This window comes from Papio anubis, chromosome 9 (genome assembly GCF_008728515.1).
Source record: "Papio anubis isolate 15944 chromosome 9, Panubis1.0, whole genome shotgun sequence".
NCBI lineage: Eukaryota > Metazoa > Chordata > Mammalia > Primates > Cercopithecidae > Papio > Papio anubis.
Window position 1 is genome coordinate 105006376 of NC_044984.1, and position 13922 is coordinate 105020297.

Genomic DNA, 13922 nt, shown 5'->3' on the forward strand with positions numbered 1-13922 from the left:
AATCTGGGAGGCTGAGGTGGGAGGGTGGGAGGATCGCTTGATGTCAAGGCTACTGTGAGCTGTGAGTACACCACGGCATTCCAGCCTGGAAGACAGGGTGAGACTCTGTTTTCAAAAAGAACCAGTAATTGATTTGTTGACTGTATGAAATTACTTTTCCTGGCTGGGCACAGTGGCTCACGCCTGTAATCCCAGCACTTTGGGAGGCCGAGGCAGGCGGATCATGAGGTCAGGAGATCAAGACCATTCTGGCCAACACAGTGAAACCCCATCTCTACCAAAAACACAAAAAATTAGCTGGGCGTGGTGGCGGGCACCTGTAGTCCCAGCTACTCGGGAGGCTGAAGCAGGAGAATGGTGTGAACTTGGGAGGCGGGGCTTGCAGTGAGTCCAGATGGCACCACTGCACTCCAGACTGGACAACAGTGAGACTCCGCCTCAAAAAAAAAAAAAAAATTTACTTTTCCTTCAGTTTCCTGGTTGGCTCTGTGTTAATTGTGGAAAGCTTGTGGATTTTTGTGGAACAGAGTTTCCTAACAGTGCTTTTAGCAAACTATCAACTACATGATGGTAGGCGGATGGAGTTCTTGTTTTGTTTTTTGTTACTGTGTTTTACACCTTTCATCAATGCTACCCGGATTTGGTGGCAGGAAATAGTCAAACAATAAAAATAATACCTAATATTTGCTGCCTATTATGTGTCTGGGTACTTTCCATGTATTAATTTATTTAGTCTCTGAGCAACCATTGATATAGATGCTGCTATCCCTGTTTTTTTATTATTATTATACTTTAAGTTATAGGTACATGTGCACAATGTGCAGGTTTGTTACATAGGTATATACATGTGCCATGCTGGCTTGCTGCACCCATCAATTCGTCATTTACATTAGGTATTTCTCCTAATGCTGTCCCTCCCCCAGCCCCCACCTGCCGAGAGGCCCCTGTGTGTGATGTTCCCTGCCCTGTGTCCATGTGTTCTCATTGTTCAACTCCCACTTATGAGTGAGAACATGCGGTGTTTGGTTTTCTGTCCTTGTGATAGTTTGCTGAGAATGATAGTTTCCAGCTTCATCCATGTCCCTGCAAAGAACATGAACTCATCCTTTTTTATGGCTGCATAGTATTCTATGGCGTATATGTGCCACATTTTCTTAATCCAGTCTATCATTGATGGACATTTGGTTGGTTCCAAGTCTTTGCTATTGTGAATAGTGCCACAATAAACATACGTGTGCATGTGTCTTTATAGTAGAATGATTTATAATCCTTTGGGTATATACCTAGTAATGGGATTGCTGGGTCAAATGGTATTTCTAGTTGTAGATACTTGAGGAATCGCCACATTGTCTTCCACAATGGTTGAACTAATTTACGCTCCCACCAACAGTGTAAAAGCATTCCTATTTCTCCACATCCTCTCCAGCATCTATTGTTTCTTGACTGTTTAATGATTGCCATTCTAACTGGCGTGAGATGGTATCTCATTGTGGTTTTGATTTGCATTTCTGATGACCAGTGACGATTAGCATTTTTTCATGTGTCTGTTGGCTGCACAAATGTCTTCTTTTGAGACGTGTCTGTTCATATCCTTTGCCCACTTTTTGATAGGGTTGTTTTTTTCTTGCAAATTTGTTTAAGTTCTTTGTAGATTCTAGATGTTAGCCCTTTGTCAGACGGGTAGATTGCAAAATTTTTCTCCCATTCTGTACCTTGCCTGTTCACACTGATATTTTATTTTGCTGTGCAGAAGATCTTTAGTTTAATTAGATCCCATTTGTCTATTTTGGCTTTGTTGTCATTGCTTTTGGTGTTTTAGTCATGAAGTCTTTGCCCATGCCTATGTCCTGAATGGTATTGCCTAGGTTTTCTTCTAGGGTTTTTATGGTTTTAGGTCTTACATTTAAGTCTTTAATCCATCTTGAGTTAATTTTTGTATAAGATGTAAGGAAGGGATCCAGTTTCAGCTTTCTGCATATGGCTAGTCGGTTTTCCCAGCACCGTTTATTAAATAGGGAATCCCTTCCCCATTTCTTGTTTTTGTCAGGTTTGTCAAAGATCAGATGGTTGTAGATGTGTGGTATTATTTCTGAGGCCTCTGTTCTGTTCCATTGGTCTATATATCTGTTTTGGTACCAGTACCATGCTGTTTTGGTTACTATAGCCTTGTAGTATAGCTTGAAGTCAGGTGCTGCTATCCCTGTTTTAACCAAGGGAAGCACTGAGGCACAGGGAGGTTAAGGATTTGTCCAAAGTCACACACAACAAGAATGCAAGAGTCAGGATTCCCACCTGGGCCACTGGCTGCAAACCCCAGGCTTTAACCACTGCCTGCAAAGCCCAGGCTTTAACCACTGCCCAGCATGGCCTCTCAAGAGAAGCAACAGCTTTCAGAAGTTGCCCCTGTGGGCTTCTGTAGACTGAGGTGCCAGTGTAACTAGCTACATGAATCCACCAACTCACTATAGAAAGGGGTACCCTGCTTCTGTAAGAGCTAGGTTGAGCCTCATAGTTTGCAGAAAACCTTATTATAGTTTTGAGTTAGTTTCCTACTTCTTTATAACAACTGACTTTTAAAGCAATAGAAAGCTTAAATGGAATCTCACCCATCTATCTATATTGTTTAGAAACTATTAGCAACTCAGAAAGTTCTCTCATGGCTGGAAGATATATGTGTCTCCAATGTTTATTCATCAAAACAAACACATGCACAATGAAAATATTACAGTTATTACCAATGGGATCTCATTACTCTTGGAAAAACAACTTTCTGCTGAGAATTCACAACTAGGACCTGCAGGTTTGTGGCCTAATTTCATGAGACTTATATGATCTGAAAAATGTCAAGTGGGGCTGGGCGCGGTGGCTCACACCTGTAATCCCAGCACTTTGGGAGGCTCAGGTGGGCAGATTACTTGAGGTCAGGAGCTCGAGAACAGCCTGGCCAACATGGTGAAACCCTACCTCTACTAAAAATACAAAAATTAGCCGGGCGTGGTGGCAGACGCCTGTAAATCCAGTTACTTCGGAGGCTGAGACAGGAGAATCGCTTGAATCTAGGGTGGAGGTTGCAGTGAGCTGAGATCACACCACTGCACTCCAGCTTGGGTGACAGAGCGAGAGTCCATCTCAAAAAAAAAAAAAAAAGAAAAGAAATATGTCAAGTGAGGATTTAAACAGTCTAGGTTGATACTGCCCCAGTCTACCAGCAGAGGCAAACTCTAATCTTCTCTGGAGGAGCTCAACTTCAATTCAGGCCGCAGAGAATCCCATGGATAAAGATGTGAAGAAAATGGGCAACTCTGTCAAAAAATCACAACACACACAGAGAAACAACTATGAGGAATAATAGAAACAACAGATGATAGAAACATTCAGAAGAATGGCAAAACCCCCCACAAAAACCCACAAATGATAGATACAAACCCTCAAAGACTTCAGATATTGGAATAATCAGATAGAACATGAAATAATCATTTATTTTATTTTATTTTTTTGAGACAGAGTCTCTCTCTGTTGTCCAGGCTGGAGTGCAGTGTCACGATCTCGGCTGACTACAACCTTCACCTTCCGGGTTCAAGCAATTCTCTGCCTCAGCCTCCCGACTAGCTGGGATTACAGGTACATGCCACCATGCCTGGCTAATTTTTTGTATTTTTAGTAGAGACGGGGTTTCACCATTTTGGCCAGGCTGGTCTTGAACACCTGATCTCGTAATCCACCCGCCTCGAGCTCCCAAAGTGCTGAGATTACAGGCGTGAGCCATGGTGCTTGGCCAAAAAGCGACAGACCAGAAGGCCATGGGGTCAAATAATTTTTTTTTTTTTTTTGAGATCGAGTCTCACTCTGTTGCCCAGGCTGGAGTACAGTGAGTGGCGTGATCTCGGCTCACTACAACCTTCACCTCCCAGATTCAAGCAATTTTCCTGCCTCAGCCTCCCCAGTAGCTGGAATTACAGGCGCCTGGCTAACTTTTGTATTTTTAATAGAGATGGGGTTTCACTATGTTGGCTAGGCTGGTCTCGAACTCCTGACCTCAAGTGATCTACCAGACTCAGCCTCCCAAAGTTCTGGGATTACAGGCGTGAGCTACCGTGCCTGGCCACATTTTAAAAGTTTTACAAAGATTAGCAAGGTATAATAGACAACAAAAAATGACCAAGTGGATTGTGAAACACAAAAAACTCCCCCCCGCCAAAAAAAGGAAAACAAAAAACCCAATAGAACTTGAGATAAAAGTGTAGTAATTAAAATTTTAAAACTCGGTGGATGGATTAAACACAGCTGAAGAAAAAAAATAGTAAACTGGAAGATAGAGCTGAGGACATTATCAAGAATGCAAACCATAGGGAAAGAGATGGAAAAAAACAAGATGTTAAAGTGAAATGAAAGACAGAATGAGGTCTAACACATATCTCATTATATTTCCCAAAGAGAATAGGATAAAGAGCAAAGATAACTTCTAATATTAATAATGCAAATTAAGGCCAGGTGTGGTGGCTCAGGCCTGTAATCCCAGCACTTTTGGGAGACTGAGGTGGGCAGATCACCTGAGGTCAGGAGTTTGAGCCCAGCCTGGCCAACATGGTGAAACCCCATCTCTATTAAAAATTTCAAAAATTTTTTTGTTTTGAAAAACAAAAATTAGGCTGGGCGCAGTGGCTCATGCCTGTAATCCTAGCACTTTGGAAGGCTGAGGTGGGCGGATCACGAGGTCAGGAAATCGAGATCATCCTGGCTAATACGGTGAAACCCCGTCTCTACTAAAAATACAAAAAAAAAAAAATTAGCCGGGTGTGGTGGCGGGCACCTGTAGTCCCAGCTACTTGGGAGGCTGAGGCAGGAGAATGGCATGAACACAGGTGGCAGAGCTTGCAATGAGCCGAGATTGCGCCACCGCACTCCAGCCTGGGTGACCGAGCGAAACTCCATCTCAAAAAAAAAAAATTAGCCGGGCATGTTGGCACATGCCTGTAATCCCAGCTACTTGTGAGGCTGAGGCTGGAGAATTGCTTGAATCCAGGAGGCGGAGGTTGCAGTGAGCTGAGATTGCACCACTGCACTCCAGCCTGGGCAACAGAGAGTCCATCTCCATCAATCAATCAATCAATAAAAGAAAAAGAAAAATACAAAAATTAGCCGGGCATGATGGCACGCACCTGTAGTCCTGTAGTCCCAGCTACTTGGGAGGCTGAGGTAGGTGGATTGCTCAGCTCAGCGTCACTGCAGTCCAGGAATCTGAGACTGCAGTGAGCAAAAAATCAGCAAGAAAGGAGGGGGGACCCTATCTCTTACCTGCAAAAGCCATAAAATGGGAATTTAGCAAGATAACATGGATACATTTCTTTATTAAAAAAATGCTCGCTGGGCGATTACATGCCAGTAATCCCAGCACTTTGGGAGGCTAAGGTGGGCAGATCACTTGAGCTCAGGAATTCAAGACCAGCCTGGGCAACAAGGCAAGACCCTGTCTCTCTAAAAAATAAATAAAAAGTTTTAGGCTGGGCACGGTGGCTCACATCTGTAATCCCAGCACTTTAGGAGGCTGAGGTAGGGGGATCACTTGAGGCCAGGAGTTTGAGACCAGTCTGGCCAACATGGTGAAACCCCATCTCTACTAAAAATACAAAAATTAGCCAGGCATGGTGGCATGTGCCTATAATCCCAGCTGCTCAGGAGGCTGAGGCAGGAGAATCGCTTGAACCCCGGAGGCGGAGGTTGCAGTGAGTGATGGCGCCACTGCATTCCAGCCTGGGCGACAGAGTGAGACTCTGTCTCAAAATAAAATAAATAAATAAATAAACAAAAATTTTTAAATGCTGAAGGAAACCATTTACAGAAATACATATATTTCTCTTTCTATGAAGCTCAAAAATTGCCAGACACTGTAGTTTGCACCTATAATCCCAGCTACTTGGGAGCCCAAGGCAGGAAGATCTCTTGAGGCTGGGAGTTCCAGACCAGCCTAAGCAATATAGCATGACCCTGTTTCTACAAAAATAAATAAATTGGCAAAATTTAACAGTATATTGTTTAGGGATACACACACAATGAAGAAAAGTAAGGAAGTGATTACTTTCAAATTCAAGATCATGGTTAACTCTGGAGAAGTGGGTAAGTATGTAACTGGGGAGGTAAGCACACAGGCTCTTAAGCTATTGTAATATTCTACCTCTTAATCCAGGTGATAGGTATGTGGGTGTTTTATGTATTCTTTTGTATTAAGACATTTCATTTAAAAAATACACTAGCCAGGCACGGTGGCTCATGCCTGTAATCCCAGCACTTTGGGAGGCCAAGGCAGGCAGATCACCTGAGGTTGGGAGTTCGAGACCAGCCTGACCGACATGGAGAAATCCCGTCTCTACTAAAAATACAAAATTAGCTGGGCGTGGTGGCGCATGCCTGTGGTCCCAGCTACTCAGGAGGCTGAGGCAGGAGAATCGCTTGAACCTAGGGGGCGGAGGTTGCAGTGAGCCGAGATCATGCCATTGTACTCCAGCCTGGGCAACAAGAATGAAACTCTGTCTCAAACAACAACAACAAAACAACAACAACAACAACAACAACAAACCATTAAAAATACAGTCACATGCCACCTAATGAGTTTTCAGTCAATGATGGACCACATATGTGATGGTGGTCCCATAAGACTATAATACCGTATTTTTACTGTACCTTTTCTATATATTTATATATGTTTAGATACAGAAATACTTACCATTGTGTTATAATTGCCTATAGGGTCCAGTGCAGGTTTGTAGCCTGGGAGCAATAGGCTCTACCGTATAGCTTATGTCATCTAGGTTTGTGTGGGGACACTATGATGATTTGCACAGTGATGAAATTGCCTAATGACACACTTCTCAGAATGTATTCCCATCGTTAAGTGAAAATGGGACCGTATATACTATATAAAATAGTTAATATATAAAATGACAATATACCTCATAGATACACACCACATTGAAAAACAGATACACAGGCTGGGCGTGGTGGTTCACGCATGTAATCTCAGCACTGTGGGAGGCCAAGGCGGGTGGATGGCTTGAGGTCAGGAGTTTGAGACTAGCCTGGCCAACATGGTGAAAACCTGTCTCAACTAAAAATACAAAAATTAGCCACACGTGGTGGTGGGTGCCTGTAATTCCAGGTACTTGGGAGGCTGAGGCAGGACAGTCACTTGAATCGGGAGGTGGAGGTTGCAGTGAGCCGAGTTAGCGCTAGTGCACTCCGGCCTGGGCGACAGACAGACTCTGTCTCAAACAAACGAACAAACAAACAAAAAGAAAGAAAAAAGAAAAGAAAAACAGACACACAGAGAAAACAAAACAAAACAAAAAAAACGTGGCACTGAAATCTACTTGATGAAAAACCCTGGTCTCCTAAAGGACGCTTTGTTCGAATCTGCAAAATGCTTTTCTGATCTCCTGTGCCTGTTACTGCAGTGCAAAGAAATGAAAACCAGGCCAGGTGCGGTGGCTCATGCCTATAATCCCAGCACTTTGGGAGGCTGAGGCAGGCAGATCACCTGAGGTCGGGAGTTCGAGACCAGGCTTGCCAACATGGCGAAACCCCGTCTCTACTACAAAAATACAAAGTTAGCTGGGCGTGGTGGCATATGCCTGTAATCCCAGCTACTCAGGAGGCTGAAGCAAGAGAATCGCTTGAACTTGGAAGGTGGAGGTTGTGGTGAGCCGAGATTGTGCCATTGCACTCCAGCCTGGGCAACAAGAACAAAACTCCATCTAAAAAGAAAAAAAAGAAAAGAAAACCAGCTAAATAACTTGGAAAATGGTGGTTACATGTTGACTTTCTTTTTTTCTGGAGATGTAGTCTCACTCTGTTGCCCAGGCTGGTAAGCAGTGGCGCAATCTTGGCTCACTGCAACCTCCACCTCCCGGGTTCGAGCAATTCTCCTGCCTCAGCCTCCTGAGTAGCTGGGACTACAGGCGCACGCTACCAAGCCCTGCTAATTTTTTTGTATTTTAGTAGAGATGGGTTTCACCGTATTGCCCAGGCTGGTTTCGAACTCCTGACCTCAGGCAAGCCCACCTCGGCCTCACAAAGTGCTGGGATTACAGGCATGAGCCACTGTGCCCGGCCACGTGTTGACTTTCTACTCAGAGAATACTTGGATTGAACCTCTTAGCTATTTGGATCTCAGACAAGGCATCACAAAGTCAGGGAAAGCTCTACCTCGTAAGTTGTACTGACATCTTACCAGTGCTGGTCTACAAACACAGGCCTGTATGTAGCAGCCAATGTTTCTCCTAGACTGTGGTTTCCATCTTTGGAGGTGGAAGCCGTTGGGGGACAAGCAGTCCCCAGCTCCTGCTTTTAACAGAGCTGTTCTGATTTTATTCATTTTACATGAGGCCTCCGATATGACTTTGTTTGATGGGTTCCACCTGTCAAAAAAGTTCAAACAGCATTGTCTTAGAGGAATTCTAGTTTTCTGGAGTTGAAAATGCAGACCACTTTCTCAAAACTTTCATTCTTGTGCCAGGCACAGTGGCTCACACTTTGGGAGGCCGAGGCAGGCGTATCACCTGAGGTCCAGGGGTTCGAGACCAGCCTGGCCAACATGGTGAAATCCTGTTTCTACTAAAAATACAAAAATTAGCTGGGCGTGGTGGTGGGCACCTATAGTTCCAGCTACTCTGGAGGCTGAGGCAGGAGAATCGCTTAAACTTGGGAGGTGGAGGTTGCAGTGAGCCAAGATTGTGCCACTGCACTCCAGCCTGGGTGCCAGAGCAAGACTCCAACTCAAAAACAAACAAACAAACAACAAAAAAAACTTCCATTCTAGCAAGATTATATTGACCTCAGCAAGATATGGCTTCTAAAAATAAACATATAAAAACACAGCATTCATGGTGACCAAAATGTGCACCCAATGAGTAATTTGCACTGCAGCAAATCTTAAGATTGCCTGCTTGCTCTCCTCTCCTCAGTCCACCCTCCTAAGTAATACTCAATGGCCCTAGAACAGTGAGAGGAACATGGGGCAGATCTGAAACCAATCTAAGCCACGCTGGTGAGTAAAATCCAGCTAACCCTCTGATCCACGCTGAATCTGTGTCCTTCACTTACTCTGGACAGCCTCCTGAGTGGGGGACTATGTGAGTCTACATCTGTCCATTCCACTTCTCAATCTGAAGGGCAAGCACTAGAGAAGATATGTGGTGTTTGTGGGTCAGTAATCAAAACTTGGGAAGGCCTGGAATCCCAGCACTTTGGGAGACTGAGGGAGGCGAATCACTTGAGGTCAGGAGTTTGAGACCAGCCTGGCCAACACAGTGAAACCCCGTCTCTTCTAAAAATATAAAAATTAGCTGGGTGTGTAGCATGCACCTATAATCCCAGCTACTTGGGAGGCTAAGGCAGGAGAATGGCGTGAACCCAGGAGGCAGAGCTTGCAGTGAGCCAAGATTGTGCTACTGCACTCCAGCCTGGGCAACAGAGCAAGATTCTGTCTCAAAAAAAACAAAAACACAAAAACAAAAATTGGGAAGTGATTTCATTATGGTAACTAGCAGGTATGGAACTGGGCTCCTTAAGGGGTTCATGGAGCTGGTGAATGAGCAAAGCTCCATCAGATGGTAAACGAACTTCTGCCAACCTCAGCAAAAACACCCTTATCCCACCCGCTCCCTCTGCCACACCTACCTAACTTGCCAGGGAAAGGTCAAGCAGCCAGTCTGTCCAAGAATATAATGACTAGTTTACTGTTCTCTTGTTCACCAGCCCTGAACAACTGGTGTTGGGCTGGTCCTCTTTGGGAGACATGGTATGTGATACTGTGCTCATTGGGTGGCTAGAAGAAAAAAGGAATATGCATTTTTAAGTGGCATTTTCGAATTGTTTCAAGAGTTGCACCAAATATGCATTTTGGCTGAATGAGTATTAAAATCAGCATTTGGTGGTCATAGCCAAATATTGCTATTGAGGAATTGGTTGGAACACAATAATGAATTTGAAATTCTATCAAAAATTATTTTTTGAGACAGGGTCTCACTCTGTCACCCAGGCTGGAGTGCAGTGGCGCCATCTCAGATCAGTGCAACCTCCACCTCCCAAGTTCAAGCGATCCTCCCACCTTAGTCTCCCAAGTAGCTGGGACCACAGGTGTGCACCACCATGTCTGGCTAATTTTTTGTATTATTATATTTTTAATAGAGACGGGGTGTCACCATGTTGCCCATACTGGAAAAAAATTTAATTGATACCATTTAATCATTACAATCATCAGAATTCTCCTAAGTTTGATGCTGGGCTGGTATGCTACTTTTTTTTTTTTTTTTTTGAGACGGAGTTTTGCTCTTGTTGCCCAGACTGTGGTGCAATGGTGCAATCTCAGCTCACCACAACCTCTGCCACCCGGGTTCAAGCAATTCTCCTGCCTCAGCCTCCTGAGTAGCTGGGATTACAAGCACCTGCCACCACCATGCCAGGCTAATTTTATATTTTTATTAGAGATGGAGGTTTCTCCATGTTGCCCAATCTGGTCTTGAACTCCTGACCTCAGGTGATCTGCCTGCCTTGGCCTCCCAAAGTTTTGGGATTACAGGTGTGAGCCACCGTGCCCAGCTGATATGCTACCTTCTTAGCACCATCCATTGCTTTATTGCTCCTGAAGTATCTGCACGTTTGTAATACTAAATAGATGCTCACTTTTATCTGAGGTTGGTGGAAGGGCAAGTTGCTTTCTGGCTGGTCCTACCACCAAATTGGTTGTTCCATGCCAATAGCAAGGTAAGGACTTATGTCTTCCTTCTCAATTCCTAGACTTTGGGCAGTGCCTCACGATGCCTTCTGAGATGCACTTACAAGACTTGCCATACTGATTCATTCCCAATATTTTGCCTGCCTTATATTTTAAAATTCTTACAAACTTTTGTTAGTTCAAGAGTATAAAGTTCTTGAACTTATACAACATTCTATTTCCCTATTTTATTACTGCAAACTTTCCAAGTTTTCTTTTTTTTTGAGTCTTGCTCTGTTGTCCAGTCTGGAGTGCAGTGGCACAATCTTGTCTCACTGCAACCTCCGCCTCCCGGGTTCAAGCAATTCTCCTGCCTCAACCTCCCGAGTAGCTGGGATTACAGGCATGTGCCACCACACCCAGCTGATTTTTGTATTTTCAGTAGAGATGGGGTTTCACCATGTTGGCCAGGCTGGTCTCAAACTCGTGACCTCAAGTGATCCAACCTCCGCCTCCCAATCACACTAGGATTACAGGCATAAGACACTGCACCCAGCCTAGTTTTAACTTTTTGATTACAAAATTGTTTACATGATTAACTGAGGTGCTTTAATTCTCTAACATATTTATCTTTCAAATAACTGACAAAATTTCTACATAATTCTCACAACTAAAATATTTACCTGTGTTTGAAATTATTGGGATACTTGTAATACATCTGGATGTCAAGCCCATTGGAGCTACAGCAGCTGCTGCGCTGATCAGGTAAGACGGCAGTCATCTCCGTGATCACACAACTATGAACCATGCGCTAATTCAGGGATGCACTAATGCACGTACTCATTCTATTTGAGTCGTAGGCTGAAGGTGTTGATAGTCCATCATTTCCACTCTTCTGAAGCTCATACATCAGCAAGCATGAATGAAAATGACTTCTGCCTGTGCCTGGATCAAGATTTCCTAATAAACTTCTGCCTGTGCCTGGATCAAGATTTCCTAATAAACGTTCCTGTGTGTTGCCATTGGTTTAAATCTTAGGACTATTCATCGGTCTTATATGAGGGCTGTTTCTGGAATGCTTGTGAGTAAGGCAAGTTGTAGATGTTTTGGTGGGCTAATCCAATCCCATCGGTAAGTATTCTAGTTATCCCTGTTCTGTGGATGAGAGAAGGAAACCAAAGCCTGGGGCAGAGGGTGCCATGTTCTTCTAGTGTAGGCTGATGTATACATCTGATTTGCAGGACTGAAAAAGTTCTTATTCATCAAAACCACCCCTGCAGATTCAAGTTAGCCGGTACATGAGGTTGAGTTTTGGGTCTTTTCCTCAAGATAGGAAAATGGAGACATGGCACTTCAAACCTATACTAACCCACTTCCTGGAAGCTTTCTTTAATGTTCTACCAGACCCAAACATAAGGAAGACATTCCTTCTTTGTTCTGATGCGGATCCTCAGCTTTGTCCCCTCTACTACTAATTCCAGGCGATACTTGGATTAGTGGCCCTTGTCTCCGTGTCTCAATTCACATGGCAAGTCTGCAAACTGCCAAATAAACCTAAGGTTTTTCATGCAGCACTTCCCTGCAAGGTTCCCTTGTGTTTTCTGGCATCATGATGCCTTAACTTCATAGCTTTTATCTTCACTTCCCAGCAAACTGAATTCCCTTGCAAACTCTCATCACAGTCCCACATCGAGAAACGTGACTGATACTCCTTTCCATCAGTTTAAATTCTGTGCCTTCTTCATGGCTCAGCACTCAGTAATTTTTTCCTAGTCCCTGTGCTCCATATCCCATTTATGCGTGTTACTTGAGAACTCTGGCCTTAAATCAAGGTACTTCAAGAACAAGGGTTGTATGTGAGCATCTGTGCCGTCCACTGCAGCTAGACGTGGGCAGGCCTAATTTGTATACCAAATCAGCGATTTCAATGGGAGGGTATTACATAGATGACTGAGCGACTAAGGATGCCTATCACCTGCCTTTCTGTATGCTGTCATCTTGTGATCAGGAATACTTGACAAAAATAAAACAACCATTTACTAGAATAGTATCACACTAATAATGACAACTTCCTCTTTCCTAGTTCTTTCTTTTGCATATGCTGGAAACATCTATGATGCTATTCCCTTATGCAGTAAATGCTCAGACATACTTAGCTATCCATGGCTTGGTATCAGGTCATAAGAGGGCCACAAAGCAAAGGCAGGTGACACTTCAAACTCAGCCAACCAAGATGTGCAAAGACACGAAAGAACTGGGATCGATAAGGCAACAAAAAGCAAACATTTAAGCAAATACCACCGAGTTGAGCATTCTAAAGACACCACACAATTTCACTCAACATTCACAAATGTGAGACAGCTACTGCTATGGACGTTTCATAGCTAGGAACAGTGGCTCAGCATTCAGGTCACTCACTCAAATTAGGTAGGAGGGGCCAGAACTTGGGTTATCACACACACCTCAAGTTCTACTGTCACACAGATTTCAAATTGAGTCTCTCCTAAGGATCTCAGGTCCAAAGACTAATCTTGTCTTCTACTTGACCAATCAATGTTCCTTAAGAAAATTTTGAGCCAGATACCACACTCCAATAATGATATAATCCAAGTACAGCAGCTCAATTTTACAACTTCATAGCATTTTGAAATCCTAGTGTCAATTCATTAACGTTCAGGATATAAAGATGGGCAGAATTTGCCTTTGACACAATTATTGTTCATTTTTTTCTCCTATGGTCAAAGAAGTCTGGGAGAGTATTACATAAAAGTGAAACAGCATAAGTTTGGATATTGTCAATGTGGAGCAGGAAGGTCATGAGGTCCCCCTTCCCTCTTTGATGGGAGCAGGGCAGGGTGCAGATGCCTCAGGACCGGAGCCTGTTAGCAGAGGGGAGTCCACGGCCCTGTGCTGTTCTGTGTCCTTCAAACAGTTCCTCACTAGGTCCTCTGCCAATGCCCTCAGGGAGACCACTTTGTAACAGAAAAAAAAAGCTTTCCAAATGACATGCTCTTCACTCATTTTTAGCGTACCTCTGAGAAATTAAGATATATACTTATGACAAAATATGACGTGATACTGTGTTCCATATAAACCAGGGAAGGGGGAAGAGATCAAAGAACTGTGCATGAAAATACAGGTGGCTGACTCAGAATAATGAAGTGAGCTGCTTTCAAATTCGCCACTAGGTTCAAGTGAACCAGACAGTAAGAAA

General features: G+C 43.8%; 1 long non-coding RNA gene across 1 annotated transcript; it reads right to left on the minus strand.

The window, feature by feature from the left end:
* Positions 1 to 3078: 3078 nt before the first annotated feature.
* Positions 3079 to 10082, minus strand: LOC108581120. The gene is made up of 3 exons (XR_001892981.3): positions 9673 to 10082; positions 8225 to 8411; positions 3079 to 3302 (listed from the first exon to the last, which is right to left on the minus strand). It is a non-coding gene; the product is annotated as an uncharacterized LOC108581120 (long non-coding RNA).
* Positions 10083 to 13922: the final 3840 nt, after the last annotated feature.